Below are 26,050 nucleotides of genomic sequence, written 5' to 3'. Positions count from 1 at the left end.
AGAGGTCAGATAGATCAGTCAGAGATGGTACGAGGCCTGCTTAGCGAGAAGACCACTCTCCGAACATGACTGCCCCTCCAAGAAGAAATGGACACTAGATGGCAGTATTGCTCCACGAATAAAATCCCAGATGCCATTCAACCCCAAAATCACAACCTTGCTTGTGAAGGGGGCGGGGTCTTTCAAGTGTCACTGTCTTTATATTCCGAAATTTATACTGATTCTTTGATCCATGGACTGGCCATATGGCTTGGCCAACCCAGACTGCTAACGTCAGAGTCAATGGGGTAGGGTGATCACAGTATTCTGTCAGGAGCAAGGAAGTACTGACAGTCTATGGACCAGAGGGCAGACCAGCATTGCTCCAGCCGTATGTACTTAACATCCCAATCACACTATGGGGAAGGGACACAATGGAGCAGTGGGAGCTCACTTTGGGAACCCTGTCTCCAAGTGAAAATTTTTAGGAGGGGTCACTGAACATTTGCAGCTCCCCAAACTGAGCTGGAAGACAGAAACACCAGTTTGGGTAGATCAGTGGCCCCCGCCCAAACAAAAGCTGCAAATTTTGAATAAATTAGTTAATCAGGACTTGGAAAAAGGGCACTTGGAGTCTTCCACCAGTCCCTGGAACACTCCAGTGTTCGTAATTCAAAAATCCTCAGGTTCCTGGAGATTTGTCCAGGACCTGCGCAAGGTAAACGAGGTCCTGGAACCAATGGGAGCCCTCCAGCAGGGAATGCCATCTCCATCTATGCGCCCTGCTGAATGGCCCCTAGTAGTCATTGATATCAAGCACTGTTTTTTTCACATATACCTAAATCCAGCTGATTCGGTCAAATTTGCGTTTTCTGTCCCTGCCATCAACCCTTGTGAACCTCATTGCAGGTTCCAGTGGCAAGTGTTTCCCCAGGGGATGAAAAATTCTCCAACACTTTGCCAGATGTTTGTGGCTAAAGTGTTAGAACCAATCAGGAAAAAATTCCCACAGTCAATCATCTTCCACTACATGGATGATGTATTGATCTGCGCCAAAACACAACTGGCTGTAGAAAAAACCCTAAATTCAACCATTTCGGCTCTAAATTCTAAAGGATTGGAAATCTCCCCTGAAAAAGCGCAGAGGGAAGTACCCTGGAGGTATCTTGGGCTCCAAATTACAGCAAAGGCTATTAAACCTCAGTCAGTGTCAATTGACAAGCGAGTCCAAACTTTGAATGACCTCCAGAAACTGCTGGGGGCCATTAATTGGATTAGACCTGTGCTGGGGATCACAACTGGTGATCTGCACCCATTACTTGAGCTGCTAAAGGGAGATGCTGACCTGTCCTCACCCAGACCATTAACAACAGAGGCTGAAAAATCCCTTACCACTGTTGAGAAAAAAATATCAGAGAGACAATCATTTAGGAGGATGGAGGCACTGCCATCCTCCCTTGTAATAATTCGTGAGCAGAAACAACCACTGGTCCTGCTGGGTCAGTTTACTACTGATAATAGAGACTTCTGTTTATGGGAGTGGGTATTCCTCCCTCATCAATTCGGCAAAACTATTGCAACCCTAGCAGAAATGATTGGCAAGTTGATATTTAAAGGTCGCACCAGGTGTTTAGAGCTCAGTGGAGAAGAGTCAGATTTCATCTACCTTCCACTGACCTCTGAACACCTGGAACAACTGATGCAGAGTTCTATTGATTTTCAAATCGCCATCGGAGGCTACCCGGGAGAAATCAAATTCCATCTCCCGGTGTGCCCGTTTTTGCAAAGATTAATTCCAATTCCTCTGAAATTAAAAATTGTTCAATCAGACTTACCAATTAAAAATGCAAAAACCCTTTTCACCGATGGCTCCGGGAGAACCGGAAATGCAGTTATTGTCTGGCAGCAGAATGGCAGTTGGCATCAAGATATACACAAAGTTCAAGGTTCCCCCCAAATCATAGAACTCTCAGCAGTTGTTCACGCCTTCCAAATTTTTAGTGAAGAACCGTGTCGGATTCGGCCTATGTTGTAGGTGTGATTAAAAGAATTGAAAATTCCTATCTGAAAGAAGTGTCTAACAAGAATCTTTTCAAACTGTTAACAAATTTGTTATTTTTAATAGAAAACAGAAAATTCAGCTTCTACATTGTCCACACCAGATCACACACTGCTTTGCCCGGTCCTGTGGCGGGGGGAAACCAAATCGCCGATCGTCTGGCAGGTATGGTAGTTACCCCTAACCTTTATCAACAAGTAAAGATTTCACACGAGTTTTTCCATCAGAATGCACGGTCGTTACAAAAACAATTCGACCTAAAATTATCTCAGGTCAAAGATATTTTGAAAGTGTGTCCTGACTGCCAAATGCTTGCACTGATGGTTCCAGAGGGAACCAATCCCAGGGGTTTGACAGCTTTAGAAATTTGGCAGTCAGGCATCATGCATGTGGCAGAATTTGGCAAGCTAAAGTATGTACATGTGTCTATTGACACCTTTTCAAAGACGACTGTAGCCACCGCGCATTCTGGTGAGAAGAGCGGAGATGTTAAAAAGCATTTTCTGTCCGCATTTGCAAGAATGGGTGTCCCTCCGACGGATTAGTGGGATGGGGGAGACCTCCAGGCTTTAGGCTGCTGCCACTGATAGCTAAATTTCTGTCTGTCATGTGAAGTTTTTGCTGGTCTTGTGAGACAATCTAAGAATGGATTCCTAAACTGATCATGGTCATCACACCAGGGGATATATTGATTTCTAAAATCACCCCATTCTCTTGGCGTCCAGGGGATTCCTACCAGACAGGTCTTCTAAGGGTGAGAGGGATCTAAGGTAGAGAGACGGATAGAGTCAGTATTTAGTGACTGTGCCAGGTTTAGCCAAACATTTTGGCCAGAGAACATTACCCAGTTTGGAATTGTTGGAGGAGGTGTGGCAAGGGCTCCTGATGTTACGTCTTTCTGATTTGCTGGTGTTATGCTGCACACAAAAAACAGGATTATCCCGAAGGTGATGCTGATGGGGGATAGCTTCCTGTAGTTGGTGCTGAATCCGTTGGTGCTGGATCTGCTGCTGGGAGGGAAACTTCTTGGTGGATCCTTACTAGTCTGGACAGTATCCATCTTGGACCTGCTCCTGTGGAGACACAAGCGTGCCCTCTTCCCCAAACAATTAGGGGGACAGGACCGAGCCATACTCCTGTCAGGATATCCTTGTATTTTACCTTAGCTTTCCCTGTTTTTAATTTTCCAGTTCCAAAATGATGCCCAACAGGTGAAGCATCCTCATGCAGCCTATTTAAAAAATTGAGGACATACAATGCCTTGTTTAAACATTCTGATGGAGAGAGACCTACAGTTGTGGTTTTTGTTTGGTTTTGTGTTTGTTTGGGTTTTTTGTTTAGTTTTTTGTTTAGTTTTGGTTTGGTTGGTTTGTTTGGTTGTTTAGTTGGTTTTTGACATATTATTTAAAGATTGATGAGTTCTCTACTATCCCTTGGCTCTGTGGAGAGTGCGAGAAGACCTGGGTGATAGTGGGTTTCCATCTCTGTCAAACAGAGATCGACAGTCTACAGCCCAATGTACCCTTTTTTTACATCTCGGGCACAGGCCTGGACGAATGTTTTTTTGAGAATTGGGGTTTTTAAATTGTGGGCAGTTAGCTTGTATATGACCTGGACATTTGCAATTATGGCATATTATTTTGGAGTGGTCTAGGGCTGCTGCTAAAACTTGGGTCATTTTTTCTGCCATCTACTGAGTTGCTTCTGCAATTTGGTTGCCTAATTGTGTATTAGCTTCAACTAATTGGTTAGACATTGACACTTGAACTTGGACCAGGCTATTTGCTAATTCGTCATTAGGGCTAATATCTTTACAAGCCTTTACCATATCCATGGGGGTAGGGTCACAAAGGTTTCTGAGTATCTGTTGACACTGTGCATTTGAACTGGAGATAGCTAGCTTCAGGAATAGGGCATCTTGTGCTTCTTTCACCTTTATTTGTTTTTCAATAGATTCTTCTAATCGTTCTACAAAGTCACTAAAGGATTCATCAGGCTTTTGAATTACATATTTCTGGTAGCAATTAAGTCTTGTTTTGGAATTTTGGCCTTATCTTTATTTGCAGAATAAGGACCCTCTCCAAAAAGCGTTTGCATCGTAGTTTCTACAGGTCTACGTGTAGTGGAACTAGTTTCATGAGCATATTTTCTAATTAAAGCTTTCCATTCATCTAAAAACAATGTTATTTGTACCTTAATTAGCAAGGATCTCATTATATCTTTTAAATCATTTGGAGTTAGGACAAAGGTTGAGAATAAAGATGACAGAATTCCCATTGCATATGCTGAATTCAAACCATAAGTTGTTACTCCTTTTTTTGCATCCTTGAGAAGGGGTATGGCTAAGGGGTCCTATACTGGGGGTGCACCTGGATTATAAAACACTGGATAGTAGAAGGGGGAGGGATGACAGCTGCTGTTACTGCTTTAGATTGGAAACTGTTAGCACAGCTACGAAGTACAGTTAGTGAATTTAGATTGCATGGGGAGCCGACTAAACAAATGTTAGATTATCTTTAGAGTACACACCTCTTATTACCATCAGATCTTCGCTCTATAACTCGCCTGATACTTTCAGAGCATCAACAGTTGTTGTTTAATGCACATTGGCAAACATTTGTTAATGAAAGTGTAGCTGAACAGCGAGCACAAGGAGACCCCCTATATGGTGTTACAGTAGATGAGCTAACGGGGACAGGACCATATACTCGAACAGAAGCACAAGTTCACATTGGGCCAGATAAAGTTAGAGAAGCAATGGAACTTGTTAGAAAAGCCTTAGATAGGGTTAAGGAGCCAGGAGGCGTACCACTATATATGAATTTGAAGCAAGGAAAAAATGAGTCATTTGGTGAATATGTTGATAAGTTAACAGCTGCTATTACTCGAGCAGGGGTACCAGATTATATGAAGGGAACTATGATAAAGCAGTGCGTGTTGCAAAATGCTACCGCAGCAGTTAAACAATTAATAAGTACAATGGGTCCTTTTTGGACTATTGAAAAATTAATAGAAAAAGCAATGACCATCCCGATAGGTGAGAATGCATTTTTGGTTAGTGCTATTCAGGATTTAGCTCAGGGACTTAAGGAACAGGCACAAAGTTCCCAAGCTCAGGTTTTAGCAGCTCTTGCACCCCTTCAGGCAAAGGCAAATAACTTTACAGACGGGAAAGCTCGATTAAAATGCTACTGATGTGGAGCCACCGGACATATCCGAAAGGAGTGTCGAGCAACCGGAGTCTGGTGCCAACAATGTCAAAGCTCCACCCACAACACTTCTGCCTGCCGAAGTCACTCGGGAAACTCACGACAGAGCGCGAAGAACTGCAGTGGTCATGCGCAGACACAAATCGTTGCTGCAGCACAGATGACTCCAACCAACAGCTTTTCACCAAACAATCCATTTCACAGACAAGAAAGCAACTGCAACCCGCCACAGCCAACAATTCCGGATTACAACTTGCCACAACCAGTGGCCTCGGATTACAACTTGCCACAGCCAGTGGCCTCGGATTACAACCTGCCACAGCCAGTAACCTCGGATTGGATTTGGCAACAGCAGTAGAAGTCACCTTGCTATCCACCCAACCTCAAATGATTCCCACTGGAATTTACGGGCCTTTGATAATAAATAAACAAGTGTTTGGTGCACTGCTGATAGGAAGATCATCAGCTAGTCTTGCTGGTTTGTTCGTATTACCTGGAATTATCGATGTTGATTATAATGGGCAGATAATGGTCATGGCATACACCATTTTTCCACCTTTAAGAATTCCTAAAGGACAACGCATAGCTCAGTTAATACCCTTACCCCAGTTAACAAAACCTTTGACCAATGACCGACAATTGATGCAACGTGGAGATCGTGGATTTGGTTCTACAAGAGGACTTACCCTAGTAACACTAGATTTGAGCGAACGACCAAAACATGAAGTCACACTTATCTGGAAAGATCAAACAAAAACACTAGATGCTTTACTAGATTCAGGAGCAGACTCTAGCATAACACCTCATTGTTGGCCAAAACACTGACCCCTGCAACCTTCTACTACAACTGTGACTGGCATTGGGGGTGCCTCAATTGCTATGCGAACTCCTACTTTAAGTATAGAAGTGGAGGGTTGTGTAGCCAATGCTGTTCTGTCTGTTGTACAACTTCCATCAACAGTACAATGCCTAATAGGGAGAGATGTCTTAACACAAATCGGAATGAAACTCTCCAATGATTACCCTTTGGGGGAGTAGCCATTGCTTGGTCTTTCCCAATTCCTATTACTTGGGTTGTTGATACTCCTGTATGGGTTAAGCAATGGCCTCTAAAACGGGAAAGCCTGGAAGCTGCTCATAAATTACTGCAAGAACAATTTGATCAAGGACATTTAAAACTTTCTACTAGTCCCTGGAATACACCCATATTTGTAATAAAGAAAAAATCTGGAAATCATCGATTATTGCATGACCTGCCAGTAGTTAATTCACAAATGGAAACCATGGGGGCTTTACAGCCTGGACTACCGAATCCTGCAATGCTTCCAATGGGCTGGTCTTTGCTGATTATAGATTTAAAAGATTGTTTCTTTACAATTCAATTACACCCTCGTGATACTAAACGTTTTGCTTTTACATTACCTGCCATCAATCGAGAAAAGCCTGATCAAAGGTTTGAGTGGACAGTATTACCACAAGGGATGAAAAACAGTCCTACCCTATGCCAACTATATGTGGATACTGCATTACAAGCCCTGCGGCGTAGATGGCCTGATTGTATAATCTATCATTACATGGATGATATTTTATTCTGTCAACCTGAAGATTTTATGCCCCAGCAGATACAAATAATTCGCAAACATTTGGAACAATTCAAATTAATAATAGCAGATGAAAAAATTCAAACAACAGCACCATGGAAATATTTAGGTTGGACTATCTCCCGACATGCTGTTATCCCACAGAAATTGATATTTCAGTCAAAATTACGCTCTGTGAATGATGCACAAAAACTTCTTGATGATTTACAGTAGCTACGTCCTATAGCAGGAATCCCTGCTGACCTTTTGGTTGAATTACGACCCCTATTAAAGGGAACAGACCCAGCAACAAGGATTACTGTAACAGAGCACCAACAACACATACTCCAACAAATTTTAGACTGTGTCACTCAAGGTTGTGTCCGGAGGCGACAGAGGGATCTGCCTTTGGAACTTACATTCTGGGTTGATAAACAATATGTCTTGGGGGTCATCACACAGTCACAAACAGAAGTGGGGGAGGATATAGGTGTCATAGAATGGCTATCGACTAGCATACAACAGTCTAAAACACTCTTACAAAAAATTGAAATGTTAGCAGCTCTAATAAAAAAGGGTAGAGAGCGTGTATTACAGATTGATGCTCAGAAACCTGTACGTATACGATTACCAATGCAGAAAGATGTTCTTGATTGGTACCTAATTACTAATGATGTTCTTCAAGAGGCATTGTTGGGACTATCATATCCTACAATTACCAGTAAATTGAACAATGTTCCTACAGCATGGATTGGCTCCTGGCACTGCATAATGAAGCCAAAATACTTACCACCTGGTTATTTCTTGATTTGTGGTAATAGAGCATTGGTCTGGCATTCCTAAATATCCTATTGGTGGTCCACGTTACTTGGGAAAATTGACCATGTTTACACCCACTATGAGACAAATAACGCAGTTGAAAAGGAAAAATATTCGGAACAAACGAGATACTGAATTTGATAGATACTGTAAATCAGTAGAAAATCAACCCATCAAGTTTTGGTCACCTACGGCAAACTTCTTTGCATCCATATTTGCCCCCATTGGAGCAAAAAAGAGCCTGGTTCTTGTCCAAAGAACGGCTTGTTGGGCAAGGGATCAAATGAATAGAACCTCAAAAATTTTAGGAGAATTGGCTCATGACTTTGATGAAATAAGACATGCTGTTTTACAGAACAGAGCAGCTGTAGATTTTCTATTGCTGGTTCAGGGGCATGGGTGTGAAGAATTTGAAGGCATGTGTTGTATGAATCTTTCTGATCACTCTCAGTCCATTTACCAAAAACTAAAAGAAATGCAAATTCATTTGGATGACTTTAAAGTCCAAAAAGATCCTATTAGGGAATGGTTAGCAAAGTTAGGCTTAGGACCATGGCTCGCTGAGATCACTAAGCAAGCTATTTCACTCTTGTTGATATTGTTAGCTGCTTTATGCGTTGTTCCTTGTGTTTTTAAATGTATATAGAACATGCTAACGAAGGCAATGAATGATGTATTTTTGACATTATCAAAAGAAAACGGGGGAAGTGTCGAGAGTATCACAGAAAGGTGGTTGATAGAAAGAGAACACGAGAAAGATGCCATAGTTCTGGTCCCACGGTAAGGGAAAACTATTGGAAGGTCACTGTATCTGTGAAACTGCAGACGTGACAGAAGAATAGAATAAAGCGGATGGGAAAGCAGAGCAAATAGCAAACAAGTAACTATAAGAGTATGAAACAAAACAGCATTCACACAGCATTTGCGCAAATATGTTTTAGGTAATCAGAAGCCAATGATGAGCTTAGCTTTTGTAATATGTATGAGGCTAATTATTAGACCTTTATAAGCACAAAGCACGCAGCAATAAAGTTGGATAAGTATTGATCAATTCTGTAGTCTAAAGAGTTTTTATCCCGCCGTCTACAACATGCCTGCAATAAATTTAAACCATTAACATTACTGGCAATATTATTTGTATCATTACAATTATTGGTATGGTTGGGTCCTGTGGAAGAAAGAAAAGGGTTAGAAGGAGAAACAGAATTGTTAAAATTATTTGACGACTCGGCAATTTTATCCCTTTCTACCGATAGCTCCCGGGCCACAGCCCCGAACTCCTCGCAGGCGCTGTTAAAGGGTCCAGAGAGCCTGCCCTCCGCATCAAGCCGGCAGCAAACGAGAGTACGAGAGGCAAGGACGCCGGGCACAGTGCCGGGGCGGAGCTGCCGGAGGAGGGTAGGGGAGGGAGAAGAAGGCAGAGGAGGGAGCGGAGGCGGAAAGGAGGCGACCCGGCCGGAGCAGAGAGCCGGGGCTGTCGGGGGCAGCGACAGACCGGGTGGCGGATCGGCGAATACGGCGCTGGCGGGGAGCGGGACTGGCGGCGCAGGCCACGGTTCTGCTCGTGGTGCACGTCTGGCGGCCGGGGACCGTGGGGGCAGCGGCAGGGGTGGCCGTGCAGGTCCTTAGAGGTTGCCGTTCTTCCTGGCAGGTTCTTCACAGAGTTCAGTCTCCGAACTATCCTCCCGTCCCTTCCTCCCTCTACTCCCTAAAGCATTCCCTCGGAATACTCACCACTCATATTTTTGTCGAGCTGTTCCTATTTCCTTGCTTTTCTCACAGCCCCGAACTCCTCACACGCGCTGCTAAACGGTCCAGAGAGCTGCCGGGCCCAACCGGGCAGCTCTCGTGATAGGGAGATGGTCGTTGGACCTTCCTCTGGTTCTCCGTGCCCCGTGCTTGGGACTCGACGCTTTGTTCCTCCACCTTGGCAAACACGGATTCACTGACACTGTCGTCTTTGCAGCTTCCAGGGGATTTTCTTAGAAATACAGAACTTGGTTAATTGTTTCTTGAACGGAGCATAGTTCCCCTATGAAAAAAGGGCGATTAACTGCTACACAGAGCACGGACTGCAGGAGGTCTCTAAAGGACAGAGAGTAAAGCAAAGGAAAACGAACGACTCGACAATGAAAAGACCGGTGAGGGTTCCGAGGGAATGCTTTAGGGAGCAGAGAGAGGGACGGACAGGAGGAGAGTTCGGAGAGTGAGCTCTGTGAAGAACTTACCAGGTAGGACGGCAGACTCGAGGGACCTGCACGACCACCCCAGCAGCGACCCCCACCGTCCCCGGCAGCCAACCGTGCACCTCTCACTGCCCCGACAACCCCGATTCTCTGCTCCGGCCGGGTAGCCACCTCTCAGCCTCCTCCCCCTCCTCTGCCTTCTTCTCTCTGCCCTGCGCTCATCTACCAACTCCACCCCGGCACTGTGCCCGGCACCTCTCGTGCTCTCGTCGGGTGCAGACTGGATGCGGAGAGCAGGCGGGAGCGGCGGAAGCGGGGTGGTCGAGGGCACGAGAAGCAGAACACCCAACCGGGCTCGGCAGCCCGGTACAACCTCTCCTGGCCTGTCTCGGGAAGCATCCCTACTGGCAGCAGGAGCACTTCTGCTGGCGACGGTCCGCGGCCGCCAACCGTGCACCCCGAGCAGAACCGCGGCCGGCGCCGCCAGCCCCACTCCCCACCAGCGCCGTATTCGCCGATCCACCATCCGGCCTCTCACTGCCTCCGACAGCCCCGGCTCTCTGCTCAGGCCGGGCCGCCACCTCTCCGCCTCCTCCCCCTTCTCTGCCTTCTTCTCCCTCCCCTACTCTCCTCCGGCAGCTCCGCCCCGGCACTGTGCCCGGCGTCCTTGCCTCTCGTGCTCTCGTCTACTGCCGGTTTGATGCGGAGGGCAGGTGAGAGCGGCGGCAGCGGGGCGACGGGGCGGCGGTCGGGGCTCTGCACCGCGGAGGCGGCGGGACCGACCTGGTTGGCAGGACAGCGGATGAGTATCGGGGAGCTCAAGCTTGACAGACCATGAGCTTTTCTCGCCACCATCATCTCTTCCCTTTCATCCTTCTTTTACTGGCACGGGGAGACTCCGGAATAGTTCTCCAGGGCACGCACTTTTGAGAACGGTGGAGGGGCACGAGAGGCAGAACATCCTTCCGGGCTCGGCAGCCCGGTTCAACCCCTCCTGGTCGGTCCCGGGAAGCTTCCCTGCTGGCAGCAGGAGCACGTCTGCACTTGGAGTTTTTTCCGGGGCTGTGGCACCAGCCCTGCGGCGAGGCAGTGCATGGGAGAAGCACCTTCCCCAGAGAAAGCTCGGACGTGGAATGGCATCTCCAAGTTGCTTTGGACTTCATGGAGATGCAGTCTCCGTGAGTGAACACTGTTGTGGCCCTCCTCCTTCTCCTGTTGCTCAGAGGACCAGGGAACAGGCTGTCGCAGCCGAACTAGATGTGCTGGCACTAACACGTCTGCAGTAGGTTGAGGGGAATAGTGCCGGGGCAAAACTGTCTGCGAAGGCCAGGGGAGGGAGAGGAAGGTAGAGGAGGGAGAGGAGGTGCAAAGGAGGTGAGAGGAGCAGAGAACCGGGACTGTCGTGGGCAGAGAGAGGCCGGGCTGCGGATCGGCTCATTCGTTGCTGGTGACGAGCGGGGCTGGTGGCGTTGGCCGCAGTTCTGCTCTGTGCGTACGGTTGGCGACCGAGGACCGCCACCAGCAGAAGAGCTCCTGCTGCCAGCAAGGGATTCTTCCCGAGACAGGTCAGGAGAGGTTGTACTGGGCTACCGAACCCGGTTGGGTGTTCTGCCTCTCGTGCCCTCGACCGCCCCGCTTCCGCCGCTCCCACCTGCTCTCCGCATCCAGTCTGCACCCGACGAGAGCACGAGAGGTGCCGGGCACAGTGCCAGGGTGGAGTTGGTAGATGAACGCAGGGCAGGGAGAAGAAGGCAGAGGAGGAGGAGGAGGCTGAGAGGTGCCGGCCTGGTCGGAGCAGAGAACCGGGGTTGTCGGGGCAGTGAGAGGACGGGCGGCGGATCGACGCATTCGGCGCTGGTGGGGAAAGGGGCTGGTTGCACTGGTCGCGGTTCTGCTCGGGGCGCACGGTTGGCTGTCGGGGACCGTGGGGACCGCGGCAGGGGTGGCCGTGCAGGTCCCTCAAGTCTGCCGTCCTGCCTGGTAAGTTCTTCACAGAGTTCAGTCTCCGAACTATCCTCCCGTCCGTCTCTCCCTCTGCTCCCTAAAGCATTCCCTCGGAACACTCACCGGTCTTTTCATTGTCGAGCCCTTCCCCTTTCCTTGCTTTACTCTCTGTCCTTCAGAGAACTTGTGCAGTCCGTACTCTGGCGACGGCAGCTCTCTGGACCCTTTAGCAGAGCAGGCGAGGAGTTTGGTGCTGTGACCCGGGAGTTGCCGGTAGAAAGGGATAACATCGCCGAGTCGCATTCTGGCGTTTTAGCACTTGATGGTGATTTCACTGACCTCCGTTTTCTCTACCAACGTTTTCCTGCTGCACGTGGGCTCTGCCTGCAGACGCTGGCGGGGAGATCAAGGGGAAAAGCCGTCAGAATTGCGTTTTGCACTGGAGGTTGTTTCCCAGGACAAAGGGCACAGAAAGAGTCAGGACCACACGGAGAAGAATTTTAAGAGGGTGTCAAGTGGTGCAGTAGTGGAAGTGTCCATTAGAATTTGCTGGAGAGGGGAGTGCGGCAAAGAGGTGGATTGGTGGAGTCACTGAAGAACGGAAAGTTGCGGGACTAAGCAAAACAAGAGAGAAAAGAAAGTAGGAAAGGGGAAGGACGGACTGCCGGAGTTCCCTGAAGGACAGAGAGTAAAACAAGGAAACAGGAACGGCTCGACAAAGAAAAGACCTGTGTGTGTTCCGAGGAAATGCTTTAGGGAGCAGAGGGAGGGACGGTCGGGAGGATAGTTCGGTGACTGAGCTCTGTGAAGAATCTGCCAGGCACGACGGCAGCCTCAAGGGACCTGCACGACCCTCCTAACATCTCTGATTGATCTCTCCGACCTCTAACTCCTAAACTAAATTTTCTAGGACCAACTAAGGTGTGTTTTAGGACTTCCCATTTGCTTAAACAATGTATAATTGACTTTCTTCTTAACAGAACGATCACTTATTAAACAAATTTTCTGAGGCATGAATTAAACAAATTTTCTGATGTCACCCCAGCCCCTGTCCCAACCCCCCCTGTCCCCGGTCGCCAGCCCTGCGCACTGAGTAGAACCGCGACCAGCGCCGCCAGCCCCGTTCCCTGCCAGGGTCGCAACCGCCGATCCACTGCCCGGCGTCTCACTACCCCCACCAGCCCCGGTTCTCTGTTCCGGGTGGGCCGTCTCCTCTCCTCCTCCTCTGCCTTCCTGTCCCTGCCTCCCTTCACCTCGGGTGGCAGGGGTTTGCGTTTGTATCGGGGAGCTCAAGATTGACAGACCATGAGCTCCTTTCACTGCCACCGTCTCTTCCTTCACATCCCTCCTCTGTTGGTAAGCGGAGATTCCTGAATTGTCCTCCAGATCACATACTTGTGAGAACGATCGAGGGGCACGAACATCTGAAAGGGCTCAGTGCCCCGGGCTCAACCTCTCCTGACCTGTCCCGGGGAGAATCCCTACTGGCAGCAGGAGCACTTCTACTGGGGATAAAGATCACTTGGGGTTTTGTCAGTGGCTGTGGCACCAGTGCTAGGGTGAGGCAGTGCGTGAGAGAAGTACCTTCCCCAGAGAAAGTTCCGACGTGGCATGGTATCTCCCACCCACTTTGGACTTCATGGAGATGCAGTCTCAGTAAGCAAGCTCTGCTGTGTCCCTCTTCCTGCTCCTCTTACTCAGATGACCAGGGAACAGTCTGTCACACCTGAACTGGATGTGCTGGAACTAACACATCTGCAGCACGTTGAGGGGCACTCAGAGGCACAGTAAAAAGTTTCATCCTCTTTCCCATCTCTGTCACCTCCGTTGGAGGACATGAAGGACCACCAGGGCAGGGTGTGATCTATTGTCATATGCACTGGAAAACCCAGGTCAACTCTCCAGGGCATGCATCCCAGACCTGCCAACCACTCTTGCTTGGCACTCACAATAGAATCATTACTTCGAACACTGGCTTCTCACCCGGCCCAGAGATTCTTTACCTTCCTTGGAGAGAGACCGGAAGGGCTAAACAGGGTGTCTCTGTTTGCATTGAACAGACAAGTCTTGAGCACACACATGGTGTTGGTGTGGGGAGATGACATCGACCTCCTGGGAGGACCTAGAAGTTATGTGGGACAAAGAGTGTCTCGGTGTCACTTTGCATTTACAGTACTAAACCCTGGCAAAGCTCCTGCATGCAGCTCTGGGATGTTCTTCTGTGGACAGAGCTCACCGTGTCCATCCCTCAGGCTGTGGGGCATCTCAGATAGTGGCAGAGCAGGTGGCAACCCACAAGGGCTGAGGTGCATCCAGACTCTGGGTGTAGCAGCAGGACCCCCGGGAGATACTGCCCCTGCTGCCATGAACTGTCTATATCTGTGTGCAAGGGAAGAACTCGTGTGTCTGAAGACCCTTGTGAGACCAAGCAGTGAACCCCTGCCAGGGCACCACTGACTCTTGGACAACTGGTCATCCACCAGGACCCCAGAGGCCATTTTCCAGCACTGTTACACAGCATGTCATTCCCAGTCTATCTGTACATCCGGGGTTGCCCCATCCCAGGGACAGAATCCGGCACATCCCCTTATTGAATTTCCTCTGGTTGATGATTGCCCAAACCTCTGATTTGAGGTCTCTCTGCAGGGCCTCCCTCTTCCATGAGGCCCTAGAGTGTCACAAAGGCCCCTTGATTCCATGGGAATCTGCAGTGTTCCGTGTTCCATGTGTTCCATGAGGCCCCATATTGTCACAATGGCACTGAAATGAGAGAAGATCTCCTTTCTAAACGACTTAGTAAATGAGAAGTTTTTTCTTAGATAAAAGTCCTAATCAACAAAGGAATTTGCTTTCTTGGTGTGGTAGTGGTCTTTTCTTTTAAGACTACTATTAGTTTTAGGAGAGAGAATGTAGATGATACATGGAAACTAATAGAGAGTGTATCATATACCCATCTTCAAGAAATTCGCTTACATACCTCAGAAATCTTGTTGAATAAGAGATTGTTCTGTTAAGAAGAAAGTCAATTAAACATTGTTTAAGTAAATGGGAAGTTCTGACACATGTCTTAGCTGGTCCTAGAAAATTTAGTTTAGGGGTTAGAGGTCGGAGAGATCAATCAGAGATGCTACGAGGCCTGCTAAGCGAGAAGACCGCTCTGCGAAAATGACTGCCCCTCCCAGAAGAAACGGACGCTAGATGGCAGTCTTGCTCCACGAATACAATCCCAGATGCTCTTTGACCCCAAAATCATAACAGAATTCTGGACTGCTTGTGAAGGGGGGGGATCTTTCAAGTATCACTGTATTTATATTCCGAAATTTATACTGATTCTTTGATTCATGCATGGCAGAGTACCCCCATGAATCCCCAGCTGGCATATTAAAGAAATGTTTGATCCAATGGTTTCTGGTCAATGGGTTGAATTCTTTTGTTTTATCCCTTTGATTCCATGAAGTTCCAAAGATATCCCAGGGTTTGTTTAATTCCATGAGGTACCGTACGTCCCAATGACGTCTCTTAATTCCCTTGTTTTCTGTAGTTTCCCAGGGAACATCTGCTTCAGTGATGCAGGGCAGGGTAACGACGGCCGCTTGATTCAGTGAGTTCCCCCAGTGTCCCAGCAGTCCTTTGGTTCCATGAGACCCTGCAATGTTGCAATGGGTTGACCTTGCCTGGATGCCTGGTGCCCACCAAACCGCTCTATCCCTGCCCTTCCCAACCAGACAGGAGAGACAGAAAAACATGGAAAATGACTTCTACCTTGAGATCAGGCACTTTACTAAAGCAAAAGCCAAAGCATGTGCATGCATAAGTGAAGAGGAAAATGAAGAAATTTATTCTCTACTTCCCGTCAGCAGCCATGCCTGACCACTTCACGGGAAGCAGGGTTTCACCACACAGAGAGGATGCTCAGAAGGTAAATATTGCAAAAAAGTGGATTTCCCCCCTTTCCTGTTCCTTTCCTGAGCTTTTGTAGCTGAGTTGACGCCATATATTCTGCAATGTCCCTTTGGTCCATTTGGCTCAACTGACCTGTCTGTATCCCCTCCCATGATCTTGCCCACGATTCAAGGGAGGAAGCTGACAATGCGGATGCTGTGCCAGTCCTGCTCAGCAGTTGCCAAAGCACTCGTGTGATTAACCCCTTTGTAGCTCCCAATGCAAAGTATAGCAGTGTGACGGTTGCAGTAAGAAAATGAACTCCAGCTCAGACAGACCCAACACACTTGGGATTCTGAAATGTCTCAGGGTTTGTTTGGTTCCATGATACCCCCCGTGTCACCGTGACACAGCTTGTCAGACCTGGTAGTAGAAAAATAAATCAAAAAATTCAGAAGAAATCATCTTAAAGTCATGCTAAACCTGTCTTCTACAGTCCACAATCTACACATGTGTGACTGCAGATACTTGGGATGAGGGTAGATGCTCAGAGGAATTCATGGGTTTTGGTCTAGGAAATCTGTCCCCAAAGTTTTCACTGCCTTTTCCTCCTTGGACACTTCCTGAGGCCTGGAGGAAGCTTATGTCCAACAGCAACTCCATCTCCCACTTTCTCCTCCTGACCTGCCAGGGTTGCAGCTCTTGCACTTCTGCTTCTTCCTGAGCATCTCCCTGGTTGCCCTCCTGGGCAACGGCCTCATCCTCAGCGCCGTAGGCTACCACCACCACCTGCACACCCCCAGGGACTTCTTCCTGCTCCACTTCTCCCTCACGCACCTGGGCTGCATCTCCACCACTGTCCCCAAAGCCATGGTCAATTCCCTCCCAAACACCAGGGGCATCTCCTACTCAGGATGAGCTGCACAGGTGTTTTTTGCTTTTCTTCTTGATCACAGCGCAGGTTGCCCTTCTCACCATCATGTCCTATGACCGCTACGTGGTCATCTGCAAAGCCCTGCACTACAGGACCCTCCTGGGCAGCAGAACTTGTGCCCACATGGCAGCAGCTGCCTGGGCCACTGGGAAGAGGGTCTGACCCTGGGGTTGCAGGAGCTGCCGCCTGAGCTGATGATCTCCTGAGCAGTCCAGACACGCAGTCGTTGTCCCTGTCCTCTATTTCCTCCCTTTCTTGCTGCACGACCAGAAACGACTGTGCTGCTCTGCTGGGCTGGGGCGGGGCAGGGAGATGGGGGGACCAGGGAGGGACTGGACTGGGCAGTTCCAGGGAGTAGAAAACCCCAATGTTCATCTGAAGTGGAGAAGTGGGCAGGGTGGGAGCACTACAGGGTTGAGGTGGTTCCAGGCTCTGGGTGTGGCAGCAGCAGCCCAGGGAAACACTACCCCTGCTGCAATGAACTACCTGTGTGTGTGCGAGGGAAGGACTTGTGTCTCGGAACACCCCAGTGGGTGCATCAGTCCAGCTCAGGGGTGGACACCTCTCAGAGCCCTGACACATTTCTGGGTGTGACTCCAGGAAACCCCCACTGTGCCAGGGAGTTATTAGATCCTTTGCTGTCACCCTCCTGGTGTCCTGTGTAATGATGAAACTAGAAAAGGTGATCATCAGACCCTGTTAATTTTTTAAGAGGAGAAATGTCACTGCTGGAAAGAAGTGTCACTGAAGAGGTGAGAAGAGGGAACATCATTGTTTCCTTCAGCCTGTTCCACAGCAGGTTCCCCTGGAACCCCAGGGACACCTGCGGGAAACCCAGAGGGGCAGGGAAAGGGCTGCCTTTGGTTCTTGTTGTGCTGCTCAGCTGGGCCGGGCTCCTGGCACACAGGGAGCTCCTGGCAAGCGGGCAGCACTGCAGAGAGACAGCTCTGCCCAGGAGCAGCTCCTCTGCACAGCCCAGCAGGGCCAAGGGCACTGCCTGGAGCCACGAGAGAAGCAAGGCAGAGGGAGGTTAAAGGCAGCGGAAAGATGGGAGGTGTTCAACTGAGACTTCTCTTGGGGACACAACTTCACACTCCTCTGCAGAATAAGTCTACAGGTGCAGGGCAAGGTCGCTTGTGTTCCTGGAGGAATCTCCTAAAGTTACCACATCCTGCAGCCTTGTATATCTGTCAGGACTCTCCCAGTTTCTCTGTTGCACAGGAGGAGGATGTTCTCCAGGGTAGGCCTTCCCTGCAGCACCATCAGAGGGACAGCACAGGTGGGCTCCTTCTGCCAGGGATGGTTGCGGGGTGGGAAGGTGGGGGTGCAACCAGGAGTGCCCGAGGTTGTCCTGCAGAGCAGGGTCCCTGTGCTCTGGGGTTCTTTGTACCAGGGCAGGGACTTTGCTGCCTGCTGGGGTCAGGTCTCATCCTGCCTGGGTAGTTGCCCACACCTCTGCAGGGAGAAGCTGTCGGTGGGTGACGAGAACCCCAGCAGGAGTCAGGTAGGGAGGGTCTTCCTGCCATTGGATGAGTGCTGTGTGAGGTCAGGGCTGCTCCCAAATCCAGATCACACCAGCACATTTCCAAGAGCACTGTCAAATGGACAAAGGACAAAGCACAATTATTAGGAAGGAAAGGAGCTTTTCTGAGTCAGTGTTTTCAGTTTCCTACTCCTGAGGAACCTGGGGGTTGAGAAACGGAAAAGGAGCTCTCATGTTGGACAAGTCACTGAGACTCCTGAGCTGTAACTTGGAATGCACAGTGCTTCTGCAAGCAACTTCCTAACGTGCTTTCAACCTCTGCTCTGATTTTGACAGAAGCAGCATCACTTCTGCTGGACCCATCTGTTTTTTCTTTATCTGCCCTTTTCCACCTGCCAAAAGAAAAGTTGCCCTGTCAGTGCCCTGCAAACAGGCAGGTTTCTCTCAGGTCAAAGGGAGTGCACAGACATTCAGATGGAGTGCTGACAGGGAAGTCATGAATGGATTTCTGATGTTGAGTCTACTGTTTTGAAATCAGAAAATGTGCTGTTGAAGTCATCGTTAGCCTTTGAGAGGGAAACAGGAGAAAAACCGGATAAACTTTTTGCTAAAAATGAACTGCTTCAAACTGAAGTTGACCACCTTCAAAGTCTTGTCAAAATTTGGATGATTCTGAAACAGTCAGCTCACTGATTACCAATCAGCTCACTGATTCTCAATACTAGACAATGCCTGCAGTATAAAGGCATAAACCCATCCCAACCCCTCCAGGAGCCCTCAAATCCCATCCCAGTCCCACAGGACACTCCCAACTTCCCCTCAAACCCTCTCAGGCCCCCCGACTGCCTCCCAGACCCACAAAAGCCCACCAGATGCCCCCAAACCCCTCCCAGTTACCTCCAACCCTCCCAGGACCCCTCAAACCCTCTCCTAGTTGCCCCCTTCCCCTCGAGGACGCCCCCAAACTCTCTCCCAGTCCCTTCCCACATCCCTGACGATCCCCCAAAACCCCTCCCAGTCGCCCCAATCTCCCCAAAGTCCCTCCCAACCCCCCAAGCTCCCCCAAACCCCTTCCCACTTACCTCCACGACCCCCAACCCCTTCTCAGTCTCCTCATTATTCTTAGGATAGTAAGGAGGGTTTAGGCCTCTTGACCTTGTGAGGGTCTGTTCTATTTCTTTATGGGGGTGTAATTAAGTTTTACAATCCATCTGTTTAATTTTGATATAATCACCCATCTGTTTCACGAATTGCAATTATTTATTTATCACAGGAGCTCGATGGACGAGGGCACTGGGAGAGGAGGGGAGAGACCGGGATGGGCTGAGGGGGTACTGGGAGAGAGAGGGGAAAGGTTTTTGTCCCTTTCCTGGGCACTGGAACACCTCTGCACCCCCGTTCCCAGTCATGCTGACTCTCCTTCCCCCCCAAGCCATGAACAGGTTTTGGGGCTCCCTCGTGGGTCACAGCCAATAGAACAGCTCTGCTGGAATGACATCACTGGCAAATTCTGCTCGACCCCTCTCCTGGCGCCGGTGAGTCATCCAATAGAACGTCGATACTTCCGTGGGGGTTGCCGTGAGCGGGGCAGTGGGGGCGGGGGAGGGGAGGATCACGATTGAACCCGGTTGGTCCCAATTGATCCCGCCCCAGGGTCTCCCCCCGCCGCGATCGTATTCACGTGTGGCCCCAACGAGGCCATGGTGGTGTTGGGTGAGTTTGGGGGGTCTGGGGGCTCCTGGTGACCCCTCCGAATCTCCCCCAAGACTCTCAGGAACTGCCCAGATCCTCCCAAGACTCCTGGGGCCCCTCCAAAAGCCCCCGCCCAGGGGGCCACCCCTCCACCTTTCCCCCTCTCCCCCCAAATCTCCTGTGCATCCTCTTAACCCTCAAAAATCTCCTGGGACCACCTCAGACCCCCAGACTCCCTCCTGGGGACCCCCAAACCCTCTTCAGGACTCCTGGGCCCCTCCCAACCCCCTCCTAGAATCTTTTGGGTCTCTCCAACCCTTTACGGCGGATTCCTCCGTCCATTTCCCCCCTCGGACTGCTGGGGGTCAACCCCCCCTAAGAAACTACTGGGAACCCCCCAGTGTACCACCAAGAGTTTCCTGGGTCCCTCCACCCCAACCCCCTGTGGGTACCCCCATCCTTTCCCCCCTTGAAAATACTCTTGGGGGTCCGTCAGTGTCCCCCCCAGCCCCCATCCTGCACGGGGATGGATTTGGAGGGATCTCCTTCCCTTCCCTCTGGCCCAAAGGCAAATGCTCTCCCTGTCCTTCTTCCTTCACCCCCAGGCAGAAAAGAGAAGAGAAACAGCCAGTTGGCCCTGGCAGGTGTGGGTGTGTGCAGGCTGTGGTTGAGTGGTTGAGGAGGGTAAGGAGGGGGCTGGTGTTTGGGCAGAGTCCAGCAGGTGATGTCTTTCGTGTCTGGCAGTCATTGGTCGGTTCCACGACCATCCAACTGTCAGTGTTCACGACATATTCATCAACCCCTTCTCTTCTGGGCTCCTATACTTGCCAACCCTAAGCTGCTCCTAAGTTCTCTTGCTGTCAGTTCATAAAGAGGTCTTGTCAAAGTGTTACTGATTTAGAAACTAAACCCTGACATCTTTGTCTTTGCAAAAGATGTGTGTGAAAGGGCAATGCTGGTGCAAAGCAGTGTTGAACTTCACATTGGGTGACTTGGCAGCTTCCTCTGCATCACCCATGCACCCTGGGTTTCTTTGAAAAGTACTTTTCACTCCAAATGTGACACCACATTAGCCTGTAGGACATCCTGTCCCCAAAGGGATAACTGTAAATATTAAAGTGACTCCCTCCATTATTCAAGAAAAACCTGTATCTCTGTACTAAAAGCATCCAAGGGTCATGTCCCCCCTTTTCTTTCTGACAAGGGTTTGGAGGGGTTGCTTTGTGCAGGGAACCCTTGGGGGCCCCTTGCAGATGGGTGGGGCTGCACTCTGGGGGTGTGGGCTTTGGTTCTTTGGTTGCCAGGGGCCACTATGAGTCACTGAGCCGGGTGGGGACAATGGGCAGGACTGGCTGGGACAGGCTGTGGTGCCTGTGACATGAAAGGGAAGTGTCCCCGTGGGGCAGGTCTGCAGGGCCCATCAGGGGATGCTGCCCAGTGCAGCCTGTGCTGTGGGGAGTGCACACACAGGGAGAGGTTGGACCAGACGAGGACCGGGGCAGCAAGGCCGCCCCAGGGAGTGGGTTCTGCCCCTGCCTGCAGGGCCCAGCCCCTGGCAGGAGTGCCTTGTGCAGGGCCCTGTGCTACTGCTGGGGCAGGGGGTAAGACCTTGCTGCCTACCAGCTGCCTGGGCCCCTGTCCTTGCTGTGCCACATCCCCGAGGCTCCCGTCCCCGCTCCCCCAGTGCCAACTCCCTCCTTCCCAGCCCCAGCCAAGCCCTTCTCTCTGTCCTCCTGCAGGCCATGGCTTTCACAGTATTCCTTTTGGTGCTTGTGCAAAGCATCTTCCAGTCCCTGCAGGCAGTCGGGGAGGGGCTGCACAGGCTTGCACCTCCAAGTCTCAATGAGTTTGGAGGTCTTTTCCAAGCTGAAGGAATCTTGGATTCTGTGATCGTGTGCTGGATTCAGCTGGGTCCGTGTTAGCAGCATTAGTTTGCTCCCAAAGTTTCCTCGCTGTCAGCTCTTGTGGCCTAAGGCTTGAGCTCCTTTAGCTCCTTGTGCTGAGCTGCTGATGGGAAACGAGAGGCCTCTGCAAGTAGATTCATGGTGTTCCCTGTAGAACAGTGAGGGGGAAGGTGTTGTCAAGTGGGAAGAGAAGTACTGTTTGTGTGTGGCCTCCTATGTGGTCTTGGAACCTTTGAGGGGCTTGAAGGAGAAAAGAGCTTTGTTAAAGTGAGAAGTGAAATAGTGTGTTGGCTGTGGGAATGGGAAGAGGAACGGGGAATGGGAAGGGAAAGAGGAATGGAAAGGCATCTACTGATGCTGTCATTTGTTTGTTATGTCTGTGTGTAGCAGGGAGACTGCCAAAACTGAAACCAGTACACAGTTGAAAGCTGAACAAAACAACATTTATTCCAAAGAAAGTAGTAAACAAAATGAGAAACTGAGAGACAGAAAAGAGAAGGGAAAAAAGCCCCCAAGACAACCCCCCATTCACTCAAGTGTTACTTACCAGGTTGTCTTACCGACCCCAGAATGCTTAGAATTCCCCATAGCAGAAACTGCATCCTCATTATCCTCATGAGCCAATGTGGTGGTTTAAAGGTAAACCAACAGGGGAAATGAACTCAACTCAAAAGAGAGATTATAAGTCAGAATAACAATTTAGTAAAATAATACAATAAGTACGATTATACAGATAAACAATTGGTCTTAACCCACAAAACCCAAATGTATAACCCAGCACCCTGGGGCATGAACAAAGTGGTGTTCCTTGGCCCCCCCCCGAGTCCAAAGTAAAGGGAGAGGGGAAAAACCTGCTGGTGGGAGAGCTGTTGCAGTCTGGTCAAAAGTAGTGATTGCAGTATAGTTGAGGGTGGTGGTCTCAGTCTGTTTGAGAGCGGTGAGCTGCAGTCTGTTTGAGAGCGGTGAGCTGCAGTCTTCCTCTGGATCCCACAAATGGGAAAAAGGTTCCGAAACTCTAAGTTTATATGTTCTCCAGTTCAGGCAGGAGTGCTCAGTCCTTCCCTCAGAGCGGGGAATTCCATAAAAGGGTATGAGGACAGGAACATCTTCCTATTTCGCAGGCCTCTGCTGATAACAGTTTCTGGGAAATGGTATGGAAGGCTATAGAATACACAGTCTTGGGCTACACCCATCCAGTGATGAATTGGTCCCAGTTGTTCTACCTAGAACATTATCCACCCCTTATTCTATGCCATCCATGTCATGCCCAAATTAACCCCCTTAAAAACTATGTCTCCTTAAAACTATATACACCTACACACATATATATGCAATGAAACATTACAGACCATTCTCACTCAAAATTAGGTCCTCTTGTGGTACAGAACGTGTCTCCCCATCTTTTTGCATTACTCACCAGGTGAAACCAGGTCCTTGAGCAAAAACAATCCCTCAGATGGGTTTGCCTTTGCTTGAGGTGGGACTAATCCAAACAGTCTTCCCTAACATACCTCTCATATGCACCATGGGGACTTTATCTCCATCTACAGTATGCAAAGGTTCTGATTGGGCAGGGTCAGCTCGATTGATGGAGCCTCGGGTGTTGACCAACCAGGTGGCCTTTGCTAAATGCAACTCCCAGTGTTTGAGTCTCCCCACACAGTGCCTTTGAGTGGTTTTCAGCAGTCTGTTGCACTGCTCAACTTTTCCAGCTGCTGGTGCATGGTAGGGGATATGATACACCCACTCAATGCCGTGCTCTTTGGCCCAGGTGTCTACGAGGACATTCTTGAAATGGGTCCCATTATCAGACTCAATTCTCTCCGGGGTGCCGTGTCACCACAGGGTTTGTTTTTCAAGGCCCAGGATGGTATTCTGGGCAGTGGCATGAGGTACGGGGTATGTCTCCAGCCATCCAGTATGTCGGAAGATAGAAATTGTGTGAACAATTTCTATTGCATTTCTGAGAACTTTTACCTTGGCATGGCTGGGTGTAGACAGTAAAAAATACTACGCCAATAAGATGGCTACAGGAGCTAAAGCTAGACCAAAGGTGGATTCTTGACAGATGCCAAGGAGGAGTTTTGGCAGGTGAATAAAGTTTTCTCATCTCCTATGACCACCTGTTGTGATCCAATTAGCAGTGGACAGCAAAGTACAGGTGTGATCAGCATCAAGCTACTCTTTAACAAGCTGTTGCAGAGCCAACAGCTGTTCTGTAGGTATGAACCACTGCTGAAGTCACACAGGATAGGTACGTTGTAAAAGAAAATTCTGAGCAGTACTTCCTAGTCTCACAACCTAAACCCCTGGCATGACCACAGGCCAGGAGGCCGACCAGGATGTCCATGCAATGATAGTTATATCAGGTCCCGAATGCAGAAGTTCGTCCGCCTGGACAACTGACAGCAAGCTTCAAGTATCATAGAGAGTGCAGGTCAGCTATGGACGTGGTGTAGAGATCGCCACTGACACAAAGACTTGGTGTATCAGTAGAACCAAATCCTCCATCCCGACGCTCGGGGAACACAACTCAGAAAAGATACAAGTTGAGCTATTCGTGTCCCTTTAGGAATTGTCACTGAAGGATAAGGTGTGGAGACCATAGCACTAATCTGCCTCGTATAGTTAGCATCAATGACTGCAACATGAACAAAAAATCCCAAAATCCCTCAATTGTGCTACTAGAATGGCTGATTAACAAGGCACTTAACCCACGCTGCCTTTGTACAATGCTAAACATCCACCAGTCAGATTATGTGATCAATACGTCCGGTATAGAACAAGTAGCAGTCACAAGCATTGTGGACATTTTTATGAAAACACAGCTGCGATGGGCAGGGCACATCCCAAGGATGAAGGACTAGCTGTTTTACGATGAATATTGCCATCAGCTGCCACATGAAAGGAGCCCCGAAGAGAAGACACAAGGACTCCCTGAAACGACATCGCAGCTCTGGCCACACTGATCAACATAACTGGTGTACTCTGGTCTCCTATCAGGAGGCCTAGAGACACACAATCTATAACGCTGTTGATGCTTCTGAGGAAGGACGCAGGATGGCCCTGACAGTCTGCAGGGCCCCCCCGCAACAGGTTGATCAAGCAGGGCACCAACATGGACAACCCTTGATTTAAACCTGGAAGACACAGAAAAGCTCAAATGACTCTGCCTCCTGCACAGCCCACACAGCTACAGCCCATGGGCAGCATGACACATGAAAAAAGAACAGCACCAGTGGAAAGGTTCCACCTGAGATTTAACCTCTATAAACCTCTGAAGCAAGGCTGAAATACAACACCAAATTTGTGTAAGAACCTCTTACTTAACTTCAGTCTTGATCATATGGCTAGCCAGACAGGACTAGTCTTGAAATAACTAAAACCTCACCAGTTTTCATAAGAGTGGAATTACTCATGGTGGGAATTTGAAGAATTCATATACCATCCAGAATAAGGACTCACTATGGTTCAACAGAATCATGTTACACATCTCTGTAAAATCTTGACACCAGTAGAAAGTATTTGTAAGTTTACATAGTTACACATTCATGTAGCTTTTCTCTTTCACACAGTCTTTTTCCAATCATACATAGGTGGCCACCTCAGTCATCCATCATTCACACACACATCATAAGTTGTTATTGGCTGTGTAGTTCTCATCAGTCTCATAATTTAAAGGGAATTTAAGGCATATTTGCTAAGATTAACTTGTAAATCTTGTACAACTCTCCATGCAAAAGACAAAGACAACGGGAATGGACAGAATATTACCTTGGAAATTTTCAAACTTTTTCATAGAGCAAGGATACTCTATTTGTCATAACGGCAACAGAACCACTCCTGCATTTTGCCTTCCCTTCTTCACCTCTTCCCACCCTCTGCCCCCCCTGTGTCTCCTGTTTCTCTTGAGCAATCGACCCCCCTGGAAGCAAGTGTTGCTTCGTTAAGGGAGCTTTCACCAGCATTTGTCGGAAGATGGGGGAGAGGGAGGGAGGGAGGGGGAGGAGGGGGAATAGAGGTTGGGTTCATTCGGAGAAAAATCAGGAAGAGAAGTCAAATTACCCTTGCTCTCCTTAAGTCGCAAGCTAGCTACATGGTCTAGTGAGAAAGAACGATACACAGGAGAGAAGGAACAGCTGCAGATGGACACGTTCCAGGGAGGGGGGGTTGGCGGGGTGTAAAACAGGGAGAACACAGACAGCCCCCCCACTGCACTGCCTAACACCACGGCCGCTGCTGCCAGCCCGCTAACCCCCCGGGGTCAGTGCTGCTGCAGGCACACTGCAAGGGAGAGGAGGGTTGCCAGGAGACACACAGAATTACTGAAGAAGAGGGAGGGATACTGTCCCGAACCGGGGGCACCGCAATCACGCATG

The 26,050-nt window shown here is 49.3% G+C and overlaps 1 long non-coding RNA gene across 1 annotated transcript; it reads left to right on the top strand.

Annotated features, from left to right (window-relative positions):
- Positions 1–8,427: 8,427 nt before the first annotated feature.
- Positions 8,428–20,395, top strand: LOC113940252. Its single transcript, XR_003525420.1, has 3 exons — positions 8,428–8,538; positions 11,406–11,410; positions 20,384–20,395. It is a non-coding gene; the product is annotated as an uncharacterized LOC113940252 (long non-coding RNA).
- Positions 20,396–26,050: the final 5,655 nt, after the last annotated feature.

Source organism: Corapipo altera, unplaced genomic scaffold (genome assembly GCF_003945725.1).
Source record: "Corapipo altera isolate COAL_440 unplaced genomic scaffold, ASM394572v1 61272, whole genome shotgun sequence".
Classification (NCBI taxonomy): Eukaryota; Metazoa; Chordata; class Aves; order Passeriformes; family Pipridae; genus Corapipo; species Corapipo altera.
Note: the sequence above shows the minus strand (reverse complement) of the source record. Positions and strands in the feature narration are given on the sequence as shown.